Source organism: Choloepus didactylus, chromosome 4, assembly GCF_015220235.1.
Source record: "Choloepus didactylus isolate mChoDid1 chromosome 4, mChoDid1.pri, whole genome shotgun sequence".
NCBI lineage: Eukaryota > Metazoa > Chordata > Mammalia > Pilosa > Megalonychidae > Choloepus > Choloepus didactylus.
Genome location: NC_051310.1, coordinates 67,877,840 through 67,893,848, shown reverse-complemented (window position 1 = coordinate 67,893,848; position 16,009 = coordinate 67,877,840). Strand labels below are relative to the sequence as shown.

General features: G+C 38.1%; 1 pseudogene; it reads right to left on the bottom strand.

Moving 5' to 3' along the window:
- Positions 1-3,281: 3,281 nt before the first annotated feature.
- LOC119532676 lies at positions 3,282-4,998 on the bottom strand (annotated as a pseudogene).
- Positions 4,999-16,009: the final 11,011 nt, after the last annotated feature.

Genomic DNA, 16,009 nt, shown 5'->3' with positions numbered 1-16,009 from the left:
ACATATGGACAACTATGTGCATGGAGAAATTTAGCCTCAACATCAATGAGTAAGAAAACAACTATAAGGGGAATATTCCAGATGTCTTCAATCTTGTTTTCTTATTTTTCTGGACCAGATGTCCTGGTTCTCATAATTTCTACTGCTAAAAGTAACCAGATGGGAAAATTATGCTGGTACCCTGATAGACCCTGAGCAGAGAGGCAGGAAGTCAAAGCTCTTAATCTGGTTGTAAGTACACTGCTTTATGCTCTGGGCTTAATTTCCAGATTGAGCAGAAAAGTCAGGCTAAACTAACTGGTAGTAGTAGTCTATGTCTGGCTCTAATTCATTTGTAATCCTACAGTCCTAAAACTTGTAAGATTAGCTTCCTGGAGAAGGCCTTATGAGTTGAAGTGATGTGATTTACCTGAGATTTTATTTTTTGTTAATTTGTTGGTTATTTTAAGGAGCGTTGACCAAAATATAACAAACTGAGCTGCAAGGCAACAAAGATGTTTGTTTGGGGCCTGAGAATTGCAGTTTGGGGAGTCATTGTGGTGCATCCAAGCACTGCCTTTTAAATAAAAGGATTACATAAGTGTTTGTGATGGGTAGATATTCATTCAAGCCACTCCAAATGTCTTCAGGTTAGATTGATTAGTGAGTTCTTTATCTTTAATTTCTTAATAATGACTGGATTTCTGTAGAGTTTTGAGGAAGACTATTGCTTGAGGCTTCATCTACTTGGCAGTTTGTGATATCTGGCTGAGACCTGTCATAGTAACTTGATTTTGGTTTATTTCTTTTTACAAGAGCATTTTAGGAGAAGCATATATTCCTGTTTGACACCAGGATGACCACTTATAAAAATAATCATGGTATCATATTGAACTCACTATAATGCTATACTCATGCAATAGAAAGTTTATAGGAAGTTTATGCTTTTATATTAGAAAGCTTTAAAAAGAAAGTTAACAAGACTCTATAAAAACTCTATAAAAACCTATGTATAAAACCCCATTGTGTTTGTTAAGAAATGTGTTGGGACAGAGCCAGGGAAGAGCTTTCAAATGTGAACATGTTCAGAGCACCCAGGGAAATGGGGCCTGCCTCTCTCCATGCTTAGGTAATGAACATCCCCTCGCCCCCCTCATCCCAACTTCCCTTTATAAGCTCTCTCACTGAAGGAGTAGACCTGGCACTTCCCCAGACCATCCCATCATTCCTACAACCTTCATGTTAGGTTATAATCTCAGTTTATGAGAAGGACACTGGACTCAAAATTTAAGTGATTGTCCCAAAACTGTATCCCCTGTCAGAGCCTGTGCCTGGAGGAACACACAGCCCCTCTCTAAATCTTTTTGTTGGGTGAATCCAGATTTCTGTGCATGCTCTCCATCCGTGAGGGCAGAGACAGGGAGCTGTGGCTGAAGAAATGGGAGGATGAGTCCGTGGTGTCGGATTCTGTGGAGCAAGGCCATTAGGTCCGGTCCCCAGCCCTTCTCCTCCCCCTTGATGGCACAGGCAGAGAACCTTGTTGGAGGAGGTTGGGCACACAGTGGATTCAGTGCTTAACTGACAGCAGTGCCCACTGGGGAGAAGCTGCCCTGAGGTGTGCTTGGCCAGAGCACAGTGTTACATGTTGGGATTTTCTCTTCCCAGAAAAGTGAAATACAGCGGTCACGGAGGAACTGAATGGGTGCTCTTTATTTCTAACCAAGAGGGCCATGTGGCCTCAGGACATCCTCCTCCCAGCATCCCAGCTGTTCAGGCTCCTCCTTGGGCATGCCGTCTTCCTCACTGGGGCTCTCCTTACACTGCAGGTTTAAGACTGAGACTTGTGTCTGGGCTTGAGGCTGGGTAGAGACAGAACTGCTTGAGCCAAAGCTGATCTCTACCCATTGCTCAAGATTCTGCACAACCTATCTTCATATATCCCCAGCAGTATCCCACGTGAAGGGTCAGGCTACAGCAGATTCTGCTGTTTCTGGGCTCTTGGACAATTGCCCTATTAATTCATACAATTTCATTATTTCTTAAGAAATTAGAAAGAGGAATTTACTCTAATGCCTTCAGATCTGGGCTTGTGAACTGGCTCTTATTTCCATGATTTTACAATGATACACATTCACTTAGGTGTATTTTTCATCTTTTGGGTCAACACAAAGAGATGTCTTTCAAAATATATGATATTGCAGGGCCCATTGAGGGCCTCAGCCTCTGGTTGTTCCAAATGCAGCTGCTCATCTGGCTGGTGATCAGACTTGGCAAAGGCAGTGCTAGGCTAATATCCCTGGCTCTTTTCCTATTCCCGCAGGGAGTCAAAGATTTTATTACATGAAAATCCCTGGTGTGGTGCCAGAGATTCCTCACAGGTCCCCTTATTCCCCAGGGTAAAATGTGGGTGGTAGGAGAAGACGGGGTGGGATGGAGAGGGGAGTTATCACTTGCAGTGGGTGGGAGGGAACAGAGGCCCACATGCAGGTATTAGGACAAACACTTTCCTCCAGAGCACTGAGAACTTTGTGCTTTGTCTAGTTTATGCCTGGCTACCTGGAATAGGTTTTGTCTTCTTTAGGAAAAGATGTACACACAAAACAACATTACAGCCCAATTTCCAGGAAGAGAATTTCACATTGATCCAACATCACATTATTTCATTCCCCCAATAAAACCCTGGAAAAAGAACTATCTGTGCTAACATAAAATGTCTACCTGACAGGAAATGGAAGCCTATGTACCAATTTCTAAAACAGTTACAGGATATAAACAAAATTTTGGATGTATAAACTGTTAAATAAGATAAAATGGGCTCTGGCATTGGGAGTTGCCGGGAGTGACCCTTTCCAAGCAATGGCAAGGATTTTCCAGAAGATAAAAATTGGCCAAGGATGGGACTCCCTGAGAAAGAAATCACTCCCAATAAAGTTGCAATTTTTGCAACATAATGATAAACTGGTTTTGGTTCAGTAGGGATAGCTTATTAAACATGGACAAGTATATTATACTAACCCTCTTCTGTAATGAAGAACTTAAACAACAATTCAATATAATGAATTATTATAACTTCTGACTTGGAAATCCTTCAATTGCCTTTATAAACTGTTGTAACCTGTCTGCTCTATTGTGACTCTCACTCCAACTTCCTTGGTTTGAGATCTTTCTGTTAGAGCAGTTACTCCTTTGATAAACCTGCAGCTTTTGATTACATTGTTGACTTTGTTTCTTTTAACATAACAAAATAGAATATTACAAAATATTAGAGAATACAATTCTCCTGTCACACAACTTATCACCACTTAGTTGACATTGGCATAATCTGAAAATATGCCAATATATCCCTGCACAACTTTGTAGCAGAATTCATACCATCCAGGGTCTGGACCTTCTGTGGCCTCTGCAACCACAGGCTCTTAATGGTCCACTTCCACCCATTCTAGGACTATGCTCAGGGCACAGAAGTTTCCTGTCCTTCCTGCACAATGCTGCAGTGAACAGTGCTGGGATGGTTCTCTGCTGCTGCTGCATGGCTGTGATAACACTCATCAGACCTTTCTCAGGGCCTGGGTGCCCACTTCAGGCCAGCCAGGAATAGGAACTGCTGGATCTGCCAGCTCTTGTTCTCCCTAGTGTTGGTGTCAGGAGGTCTCTGACAGTGTGATTCTAACATGCTTCCTCCTTCAGCTCCACTGTGATGTCTCCATAGGACACCACTGCATCAGATACACAGAATTGGGCACAATCCTCCTGACTTCTCTTCTCCATTATGTTAGCAACACAATAGAAGAGGATGTCCATTACCAGATCATTTGTTAGAATTCTTCATCGGTGTGGAGAAGAGGGCTATGGCTGGCAATGTAGGAGCCCTTCTGTGGGCAGCCATCAACAAAAGATGCATTCACATAGTCTCTGTTCTCCTCACCCCTCTTAAATGGAATGACCACTCTGTTGAACTCATATGGAATGGTCTGTAGAATCCAGTTCTTCCTCATGTTGCTTGGAAGGTTTCTATTCCACATCTCGTCTTTCTGGATTTTGCTTGATATTAACTTCTCAAACTCTTATAACTCATTGTTACTCATCCCTGGAAAATTTTTGAAAATATTCTGCAGGTGGTTTTCTAGAGAAGTCACTTCTAGTTCTGAATCCCCATAGAGACAATACTCCAGAAGGGCTTGGTATATGAAGATATACTATGTGTCTCTTTAGTAAATACTGTCCAGCTGACAGTATTGTGCCCAGGTCAAGCCCTTGGAGCCATGCATGTTCACTTTCAGCTCTGAATGCATCATGTCCAGCATGGCATCAGTGATGGCAAAGGTATGCACACACCCTACCCTTACATTGCAATGGACCATGATGGTCCCCACATACTAAGGATTACAAACCTTCACCTTCATGTGGAACTTGAGCATGTTGATCTGGGTGAAAATCACCCCAAAGTCTGGCCAGCTGATAAAGTAGAACTGAGTCAGTGAGGCACTGTAGCTTTCTGTTGGTCTTATTGCCTAACTGCTGAATGCAGTATTTTCAGACTGTGTAGTCCACAAGGATGGTCACATTATCTATTGACACATGGATATTCTCATAAGTCCAGAAATCTTGGTCTTCCCAATACTAGGCACATTTATACTCCTTTCTCTCCTTCAGGTTGGTCATTATGTCCTGGTGGCTGTTTTGTTCTAAGACCATCCTCCAGAAACTGTCATTTCTTCTTTTGGTCCCTGTGTAGCAATTAATTTGTATTTTTCTTGGCAGACAATGGGAGCATAAAGAAAAATTTGAAAGTATAAAAAGAAACAGAATAGAAATTATGGGGATGAAAGGCACAATATTGGAGGTTAAAAATACACTAAAGGGATACCACAACAGATTTGAACAAGCAGAAGAAAGAATCAGTGAACTAGAAGACAGGACAATCAAAATCATACAGTCAGAAGAACAGATAGAGAAAAGAACAGAAAATATTGGGCAGTATCTAAGGTCTGACAGCATGAAGCATATAAACATACGCATCACAGGTTTCTCAGAAGGAGAAGAGAAGGGAAAAGCAGTAGAAAGCATATTTGAGGAAATAATGACCAAAAATTTGCCCACTCTTATGAAAGATATAAATATGAATATCCTAGAAGCACAGCATACTCCATGCAGAATAAATCCTAAGAGACCTAATCTGAGACACACTATTCAGAATGTCAAATTCCAAAGATAAAGAGAAAATTCTCAAAGCAGCAATAGAAAAGGAACCCATCATATATAAGTGAACTTCAGTAAGATTAAGTGCTGATTTCTAATCAGAAACCATGGAGGTGAGAAGGAAGTGGTATGACATATTTAAGGTCCTTGTAACAGTTACTTTTTTAAAATATAATCTTAAACTGTAAGCAAGCAAAAAATTGTAAAAGGTAACCTCCAAAGCTGGAGACAGGATACAATGGAAGCTCTTATTCTCACAAAGAAGCAATTTGTAAAAAGTCTGCAAACATATGTAAATGTAAAGTTTGCACCTTTCCCAGGTGTCACCTAAAAAATGGGAAATAACTAAATTACTGAAGTTCTCCAAACCTGTTATATGATATGTAAATGTAAAGTTTGCACCTTTCACAAATGCCACCTGGCTCCTGAAGAAAACAGAAAAATGGGAAATAACTAAATTGATTCCCTTTGTCTCTAATGGGTTTGGCCAATTAAGGAATTCACTGGGAGACTGCCCCAAACCTCCCAGATAGATGGGCCTTTTATCTATCGCTCTTGTTACATGTTGACTGAATAATTATCACTATCTCTGAACCTGGGTATAAAACTGAATTAGAGAAACACTTTGGGGAGGAAGATTTGTGAAAGTTTCCCCTGCTTTCTGCTGGCATAATAAACCATCTTTTCCTTTTCAGCTAGGTTCAGTGTGACTTCTATTAGTCATGCCAAGCAATGGACCCATATTTGGGAAATGCCCCATTTCAGTTTGGCAATCACAAAAGGATGAAAACATCTGAATGATGTGTTGCTCAATGTGTTCCTGGACCCCCAAGATATTACATTCAGGAGTCTCAGCTCTATAGCTGACAGACACTTTTCTCTGAATGCTGGATGAGAGAGTTTCTTGCCTTAAGCATCCAGGACCCTAACAGTGGCTGGCTGCAGAGGACAACAGTTTTGGTGAGTGGTTGGTGAGTGAGTGTGGATGTCTTGTGACCATGCACAGGCCTTGTTTTCTTTTGTTTGTGGGGCCTGTTTGTTTCTTCTTTAGTTACACAAACTCCTGCTGAAGTTGTAAGTGGGAAACCACTTGGTCTGGGCACTCAGTGGTCATAAGTTCATGCCAAAGCTGTTTCTGGAGGGTGCAGCCCTACACATGGAGGAATAGCCATTGACACTTGGTTTGGAAGGAAGCAGCCCCTGGCATTAAGGGAGGTCACTGAATTTGGTGCCTAGGTTTATTTGAGTGCTCAGTGGCACATAAATTTATTCCAAAGCATAAAGTAAATGGTTTACTGTTGTTTGTTAGTATAATGGTAGGCTGATTTTCCAGTGTAAATCCGGGGGCAACTTCCTAACATTAGGCAAAATAATTGAATGACCATTCATAGAGCTTAACTTAATGCAAGATATAGTTAAAGAAATGGTACAATTAAAAAGTAAACAAGGAAATGATCAAAGCTATGAGGGTTGTAAAAAACCCCTCCCTGATCCTGTTCAGCCTAATAAATTTATAGATGTTGTAGTCACCCAGGATTGAAAGGGTGGTACCCTTTTTTTTCTCCTCAGTTCAGATGCCCACTGCCCCTGCATTTCCCAAACACCTACAGCCAGGGTCTATGATTTTTGTGGGGTTTGTAAACTCAGCATTTCCCTTGGCCTTTTGGCCAGAGTCTGCAGCAGCTGTGCCTATCCCCCACCAACCCTTTCTGCCAGAGTCCACCACTTTTGGGAACCTCTTCTCCCCCACCTTATTGGGGGGGATGCAGACAAGCACAGGATGTCTTTGAATTTCCCCTGAATTTGCCTTCCCACCTCATATCATGAATGATATGAATTTCAGGCAGGGTGTCTATACCTCTGAAGGGCAAAGGCAGGAACAGTGTCCTCTCCAACAACAGACAGCTAAAATAAATACAATGGATAAGAGAATCCTTTCTCTACCTCAAATCTACACAATTGGAAGAGTTGGGTCCCCAGCTATCAAGAGGATCCCAGGAAAATGAAAACCTTGTTTAACTTAAGTTTTGCAATACATAATCCTGATTGGGCTCATATACAGACTTTGTTAAATATTCTATAACCTCAGAAGGAAGGAAAATTGTAATCAAAAGGGCTCATAATTATGCTATTTGTCAGAGTGCCCCTGTCATTCATCAAAAAATTTCAGAAAGTTAAAGGTGAACTTAAATTGCCAATCTCAGCACTGGAGGAATAGTGTTTAAAGTGATGCAGCTCAATGAAAGCATAAAAAGAAAGCTATAACCTATAAAGCTAACTGAAATGCTAATGTCTTAGGAGCAGTCCTGAGTAAAACTTTTCAGCAGCAAAAATAATTCTGTGAAAGGTAAGACCCCTGGGGCCCTAAGAAAACTGCTGTGCCCCCAGCAATGTGCATACTGAAGAAGGAGGGACATTAAAAAGGGGAATGTCCAGCTTGACGCAAAGGGAAACAAGGGACTCCAGCAGTACAGTGTCCACAGCTGACAGGAGACTAGGACAGTGACCTATAGTGATGGGGCCTGAGGGGCACTTTCCACCCATCAGGAAACCATCCTCATCACTCACAAAGAACCTTGGGTCTCAATCCAAGTGGGTAAGAAATTAATAAATTTCCTGGTGGATATTGGAACAACCTATTCTTTTTAAAATCAGAATGTTAATTGAACCTGAATCAGTCCTTGTTATGGAGGTGTCTGAAGTTGCTAATAATGTCTCATAGCATCAGCAGTGCCAAATTTAAAATGTCAATTGAGTTACAAATTTCTTTGCAAGCCTCTATGTCCCTCTCACCTGGTGAGGTGAATTTACAAGTTTGGCTCTAGGAACAAGCCTACAAACTGCATTGAAAGATCCAGGCAAGCCACAACTCTCTAATGAAGAAAAGCCATGAAATATCCTCGAGGTGAGCCAGAGATGTACAAGAAGTCACAGTAAGATTGCGGCTGAACATAATCCCAGCACATTTAAACAATGTCCACTTAGGCGAAGAAAAGAGAGAGCATTTTTGCCCTAATTAAACAATTTTAAAATAAGGACTGATGACACCAGGAACTCAAGGTAACAAATTTATCCAGAATTTAACTTTGAAGGATGCCATTTATTACATCCCAAGAAATAAAGACTCACAAAAACTTTGCATGTGAATAAAAGAACTTGACATAGAGACAAAACAGCAGTGTAATTGGATTGTGTTAAAAAGTGAAGTCTTGTCCAGAAATCTTCAGAGAGTAAAGCTACACAAGACTTTTTGAAAGCTAGACCCTTTAGCAAGTGGCCTTGCCAAAGAACAAAAAGAAACTCAGGATTCTTTGGTGTAATGGGCTATTGTCAAATGGCAATACCACACCTTTATATCTGGCCATAAAGGGGAAAAAAAAATTTGAAATGAACACCAGAATATACAATTCCCTTTCAAATTTTAAAGGCAAGTTAATGTCAGCTCAGTCTTGAACTCCCTGATGCCTTCAAAAAAATTTACCTATCTGTCCATAAAAAAACACAGGGTATGACCTTCAAAGTACTTGCATAAGCCTTTTGGAAAAATATGTGACCAGTAGATTATTTGTCAAATATCTTTTGACACTGTAGCCTGAGGATGGCCCACTGGCCTGGGACAGTGGCAACCACCTGTGAACTCTTATAAAAAACAAAAAACTTAATTTGAGCTCCTCACTTGTCTTTACTGTATTAGAGCAAAAAAGGGACAGTGGCTTCCCATAGAGAAGCTAAGTCACTATCAAGCAGTGCTGCTGGGCAATCTTGAGTTTCAGTCATCCCACAAAAAGCAAGATATTCAGTAGCAAATACTGTCTCTCCTGCTGGGAACATCAGCACTAAGGGTGGGACTAATTGCCCTCATAAGGGCCCTCCAGCTAAGATAAGGCAGAGTTCTGCACAAACTAGCATATGCTTTTGCTGATTCACATGCTCACAAAACAATCTGAAAAGAGCATGCTCAAATAACTGCAGTCAGCAAAAACATAACACATATAAAGCTAAATGTTGAATTGGTAACTGCAGTAATGCATCCCCCAAAAATGAGTCATCCACTGCAAAGGACATCTATCCATGAATAATAAAAAATCAAGATGGTGAAGAAAACAAGCAAATAAATTTACAGTCCTGCCAACATTCCTTGGAATCTTCAAGTATTTGCTAGTATTTGTGGGCACTTTTACTAAATAACCAAAAGCTTTTTCCTTGTTAGACTAAAAGTCACAAGTTGTAAAATGGTTACTACAAAACTTCCTAAAATTGGACTTCTGCTTTCTGTTCAAAGCAATATACCAGCTTTCATAGCAAAATTGTTAAAGGTGTTTCAAGACTCTTCAGCATTGACTGGTGCCTGCATTCTGCTTACAAGCCACCATCTACAGGAAAAACAGAATGCAGGATTTGGACTTTAAAAGACAGCCTTGCCAAAATCTGCTTGAGAAATGTGACAAAGCTCTATCTATTGTCCTCTTGAGGATAAGAGTAGCACCCCAAAACAGGCTGGGTTTCAGCCCTTTAAAATAACATTTAAAAGGCCATTTCTAAAGGTTAAATAGGCAGGTAACATGCATCCCAGTTCAAAATTAACTACAATTCAATACATAAAGTTCTTAAGTACTACTTTAGCTAAAATTAATAACTATTCCTTTAATATTTCAATTCCCCACAGCTGTACCCCCTTACATCATTACCAGCCTAAAAATTAAGTCTGGATATCCTAAAGGAACCAGTATCCCCAGGTTCAACTAAATCCTAAGTGGGCTAGGCCTTATTTAGTGGTACTTGTTGCTCATTCCTTTCTTAAGTTGCAGGAAATAAAACCCTGGAATTTACCAAAGCTGAGACAAGCTGCAACTGTTCCAGGGTTAAGACACACCTCCTGTTAGATAAAAACTGTAGTAACAGTAAATCCTCCAGAAATAGGGTCATGGTTATGAACTCTTTTTCAAACTATGCTTATAATCTTCCTAATTGTTATGTCTACTCTTGCTCTAGTCAAATACTTCTTGTCTCTATGTACTCAAATAACTCAAATATGTATGAAACCCTTTTCACCTTCCAAAACTCCAGCTAAGAATGATCCATGGTAACTTGAACATAGAGGGTAAAAGGAATGTTTTTATTAGAAGGAAAAAGAAAGTAGTTTTGTCCTAAATGTCTGGTTGTTTCAAAATGTAGGAAAAAAAACCTGAATGAATGAAGAAAGGTGCAGAAAGTTTCTGGAAAGGGAAATTTATTTATGTGGCCAAGGTTGGAAAATGGTGAAAACTAGCAATATCACTACTTAATGGTGAAATCTCACAATTTAAAGAGGTGGTTTTACAAAATAAAATGGCATTAAATATTCTGGCTGCCACCCAAGGCAGTGCTTGTGCTCTAATTAATGTTCAATGCTGTATATATGTGCATGATAATTCAAAAAATGTAACCCTTTTCATCTTCCAGAACTCCAGTTAAGAACAATCCATTCTCCCCCCAAAGAAAATTAAAAATACCTACAAGTTATGAGTCAGAGATTTCACCAGATGACCCCTTAATTACTTTGCCCCATTTGCTGGCAGGAAGCTGCCAGGATTGGAAATGAATATTATTTTAAGGAGGAAATTGTAAGAGTGACTTTTTAAAAATATAATCTTAAACTGTAAGCAAGCAAGAAATTGTAAAAGGTAACCTTCAAAGCTGGAGACAGGATACAATAGAACCTCCTATTCTAACAAAGAAGCAAATTGTAAATGTAAAGTCTGCAAACACACGTAAATATAAAGTTTGCACCTTTCCCAGGTGTCACTTAGAAAACAGGAAATAACTAAATTACTGAAGTTCTCCAAACCTGTTATACGATATATAAATATAAAGTTTGCTCTCTTCACAAATGCTACCTGACTCCTGAAGAAAACAGGAAAACGAGAAATAACTAAATTGATTCCCTTTGTCTCCAATGGGTTTAGACAATTAAGGAATCACTGGGAGACTACCCCAAACCTCCCAGATAGATGGATCTTTTATCTATCACTCTTGTTACATGTTGACTGAATAATTATCTCTCTTCATCTCTGAAGATGGTTATAAAACTGAATTGGAGAAACACTTCAGGTAGGCAGATTTGTGAAAGTTTCCTCTGCTTTCTGCCAGCATAATAAACCATCTTTTCCTCTTCAGCTGGGTTCAGTGTAACTTCTGTTAGCCATGCCAAGCAATGGAGCCATCTTGGGGAAATGACCCTTCTTCATCCTGAGAGAGAAAGATTTCTTTATCTTGAAAAAATGTCCTTGAAAAACTAGGCAGATTTTTAAATATTCATAGATAAATAGAAACTGAGAGAGTTCACAAAGAAAAAGCCTGGCTTACATGAATTACTAATGGGAGTTTTTCAGGTGGAAAGGAAAAGACAGGAGGAAGTGACTTGGAGTAGTATGAAGAAAAGAAGATTCAGAGAATATGTATCCTATTGAAACTAGTCAGGATCATTTCAAATTAGTAGGTTATGGATGTATGTTGTGTAATATAAACCCTAGGGTAACCACAAAGGAAGTATTTTAAAAATATACAGAAACAGAAATGAGAAAGGAATGAGTCAGATAAATCACAAAAGATCAACCATACAAAAATGAATTTGCAAAAAAGGAAGAGACCAAAATAAGAGAAATGAAATATAAAAATAAAAGGACAAAATGGCTGAAGTAAGACTTTATAATAATAACAATGAAAAATAATGGATTAAACTCCCTGTCTGGTTTGCAAACTAGTCTCAAGGCAAGCAAGAGGAAAGAAATAAAAAAGATTAGAGAAAAAAATAAATGAAATTGAAACTAAAAATCAATAGAGAATAAATAAAATCAAAACTTGGTTATTTGAAAAGATCAATAAAATTGGCAAACCATTAGTTAGACTGAAAAAGAAAAAAAGAGAGAAGATGTGAATAAATAAAATCAGAAATGAGAAGGGAGTCATCACTACTGAACCCACAGAAATAAAAAGGATGATAAGAGAATGCTTTGAACAACTGTATAGCAACAAATTAGAAAAGTTACATGAAATGGAAAAGTTCCTAGAAACATATAAACAATCTACACTGGCTCTAGAAGAAATAGAAGACCTGAACAAACCAGTTAGAAGTAAAGAGATTGAATCAGTCATGCAAATACTCCCAATAAAGAAAAACTCATGACCAGATAGCATCACAGGTGAATTCTATCCATCATTCCAAGGAAAATGAAAACAAATCCTGCTCAAATGCTTCCAAAAATTTGAGCAGAGAGAGCACTACCTTACTCATGTATGAGGCCAGTGTCTCCCTGAAACCAAAGCCAGATAAATGTACTAAAAGAAGAGAAAATTATGAACCAATTTCTCTTATGAGTAGAGATGCAAAATCCTCAACAAAATTTGCTAATTGAATCCAACTGCACATTAAAAGTATTATACAGCATGATGAGGTGGGTTTTATTTCACATATTCAAGGGTGGTTCAACACAAGAAAATAAAGTAATCTAATAAACCACGTCAAGAAAATGAAGGGAAAAAAAACCCACATGATCATCTCCATTGACACAGAGAAGGGATATGACAAACTCCAGCACCCCTTCTCAATAAAAACATTTAGAACTCTAGGAACAGAAGTAAACTTGCTCAACATGATAAAGGGTATATTTGAAAAACCAACATGATGAAGGTTATATTTGAAAAACATCATACCTAATTGTGAAAGACTGAAAGCTTCCCCTCTAAGATTTGAAATGAAACAAGGATGCCCAATATCACCACTGCTAATCAACATTGTATTGAAAGTTCTAGCCAGGGCACTCAGGAAAGAAAAAAATAAATAAATAAAAGGTGTCCAAATTGGAAAGGAATAAATAAAACTTTTACTATTTATAGACAACATGTTCCTATATATGAAAAATCCTGAAAAATCTACAACAAAGTTACTAAAACTAATAATCAAGTTAAGCAAAGTAGCAGGATACAAGATCAACATGCAAAAATCAGTAGCATTTCTATACAATGGTAATGAGAAATTGAGCAAAAAAATTCAATTTCCAGTAGCAACTAAAAGAATCAAAGACATAAGAATACATTTATCAAAGGATGTAAATGACTTGAACCTGAAAAACTACAAAACATTGCTAAAAGATATCAAAGAAAACCTAAATGAAAGGACATTCTGTGTTCATGGAACAGAAGACAAAATATCATTAAGAAGTCAATTCTACCCAAAGTGATTTAAAGATTCAGTGCCATCCCAATCAAATTCCAACAGTCTACTGTGCAGAAATGGAAAAGGTAATTATCAAATTTACTTGGAAAATTCAGGGTCCCTGAATAGCCAAAATATCATGAAAAAAAAAAAAAAAAAGAAAGAAAGAAAAAACAATGGTGAAGGACATACACTTCCTGACTTTAAAGCACATTACAAAGCTACAGTGGTCAAAACAGCAACATACTGGCACAAGGAAAGATATATTAACCAATGGAATCAATTTAGTGTTCACATCTATGGTCAATTGATTTTTGACAAGACCTAGATTATAGGTTACCAGGGGATAGACTAGGTTTAGAGAATGAGGAGTTGATACTTAATTTGTACAGAATTTCTATTTAGGTTGATTGTAAAGGTTTGGAAATGGATGGTGGTGATGGTAGCAAAATATTGTGAGTGTAATTAACTACAATTGAATTATATAGGTGAGTGTTAATAAAAGGGGAAACTTTAGGTTGCATATGTTACTTGAATCAAAACTAAAAGATAAAATATAGTACTATATGACAGTGAACCCTATCATAGACATTGGACTATATATTTATAGTATAAGAATCTTCTTTCATAAATTTTAACAAATGTACAACACTAATACAAGGCATTAGTAATAAGGTGGTGTGCCAGTTTGGATACATTATGTCCCCCAAGAAAAAGCCATGATTTTAAATCCAATCTTGTGGGATATTTGGATTAGGTTGTTTCCATGGAGATGTGATCCCTCAACTGTGGATAATACCTTTTGATTAGATTATTTCCATGGAGGTGTAGCCCCACACATTCATCAAGGGTCTTGATTAGTTTACAGGAGCCCTGTAAAAGCTCAGAGAGAAGGAGCTCAGTGTTGCAGCTTAGAGAGACATTTTGGAGAAAAATGTTGAAAACAGAATTTGCTGACACTTTGGAGATACTAGCCTAGAGTTTGCCCCAAGAAGCTAAGCCTAGAGACATTTCAAAGAATGCCATTTTGAAACACAACCTGGGAGCAAGCAGACACCAGCCACATGCCTTCTGAGCCAACAGAAGTTTGCCAGACACCAATGGCCTTTCTCCAGTGAAGGTATAATCATGTTTATGCCTTGGTTTGGACACTTTTATGGCTATAGAACTGTACATTTGTTACCAAATAAAACCCCATTATAAAAGCCAATCCTTTTCTGGTATTTTACATAATGGCAGCATTAGAAAACTGGAACAGGTGGTATATGGGGAAAATACACCTAATTTAAACAGTGAACAATAGCTAATAGTACTATTTTAATAATCTTTCATCAATTGTAATAAAGGCAACTACTGTTAAAAAATGGTATAATTATAAACATTTCTATCATCAATTGTAACAAATGTTCCACACCAATGCAAGGTGTCAGTGGTAGGGTGGTATGTTGGAATCCTGCATTTTATGCATGATTGTTCTGTAAACCCACAACTTCTCTAATAAAAGCATGCCATTTCTTTCTAAATTATCTTTTTTTTTGAGATTGTTCACATACCATACAATTATCCAAAGATCCAAAGTGTACAATCAATTGCCCCTGGTACCACCATACAGTTATGCATCCATCACAATTAACTTTTTTTCAATTTTTAGAATATTTTCATTAGCTCAGAAAAGAAATACAGGCAAAAAAGGAAACTCAAATCCTCCCATACCCCTAACCACCCCCTCCATTGTTGACTCATAGTATTAGTATAGTACATTTGTTACTGTTGATGATAGAATTTTAAAATACTACTCTCTGTACTACAGAGTTTTCAGTAGATATATTTTTCCCTATATGACTCTCTATTATTAACTTCTAGTTATAGTGTCATACATTTGTTCTGGTTCATGAAAGAGATTTCAAATATTTGTATGGTTAATCATGGACACTGCCCATCACAAAGTTCACTGTTTTATATATTCCCATCTTTTAACCTACAACTTTCCTTCTGGTGACATACATGACTCTGAGCTTACACTTTCCACCACCTTCACACATCCTTCAGCACTGCTAGTCATTCTTACAACATGCTACCATCACCCCTGTCCATTTATAAACATTTAAGTTCAACCTAGTTGAACATTCTGCTCATAATAAGAAACTGATCCCCATTCTTTAGCCTCAGTCTATATCCTGGTAAATTATATTTTGAGTCTATAGGTTTACACATTATAATTAGTTCATATCAGTGAGACCCTGCAATATTTATCCTTATGTGTCTGACTTATTTCACTCAGTATAGTGCCCTGAAGGTTTCTTCATCAATCCATTTTTTAAGAGTTTTGTTCACACACCATACATTCCATCCTGAGTAAACACTTGATAGTTCCCTGTATAGTCACGTATTTCTGTATTGACCACCATCACCACTATCTATATAAGGACATCTCCATTTCTTCCACAAAGCAGAAGGAAGCGTCAAATAAGGTAGAGACCAAAGGAAAAAAAAAGACAGAGAAGAAAACATGACAGCTGGAAAGCAACAAAAGGAATGAAAAAAAGGAATAAAGTAGAATAAAGAGTAAGACAACATTACCAATGCCAAGAGTTCCATGCCCCTACCTTTTGTCCCCTTCTTATATGCATTTAGCTT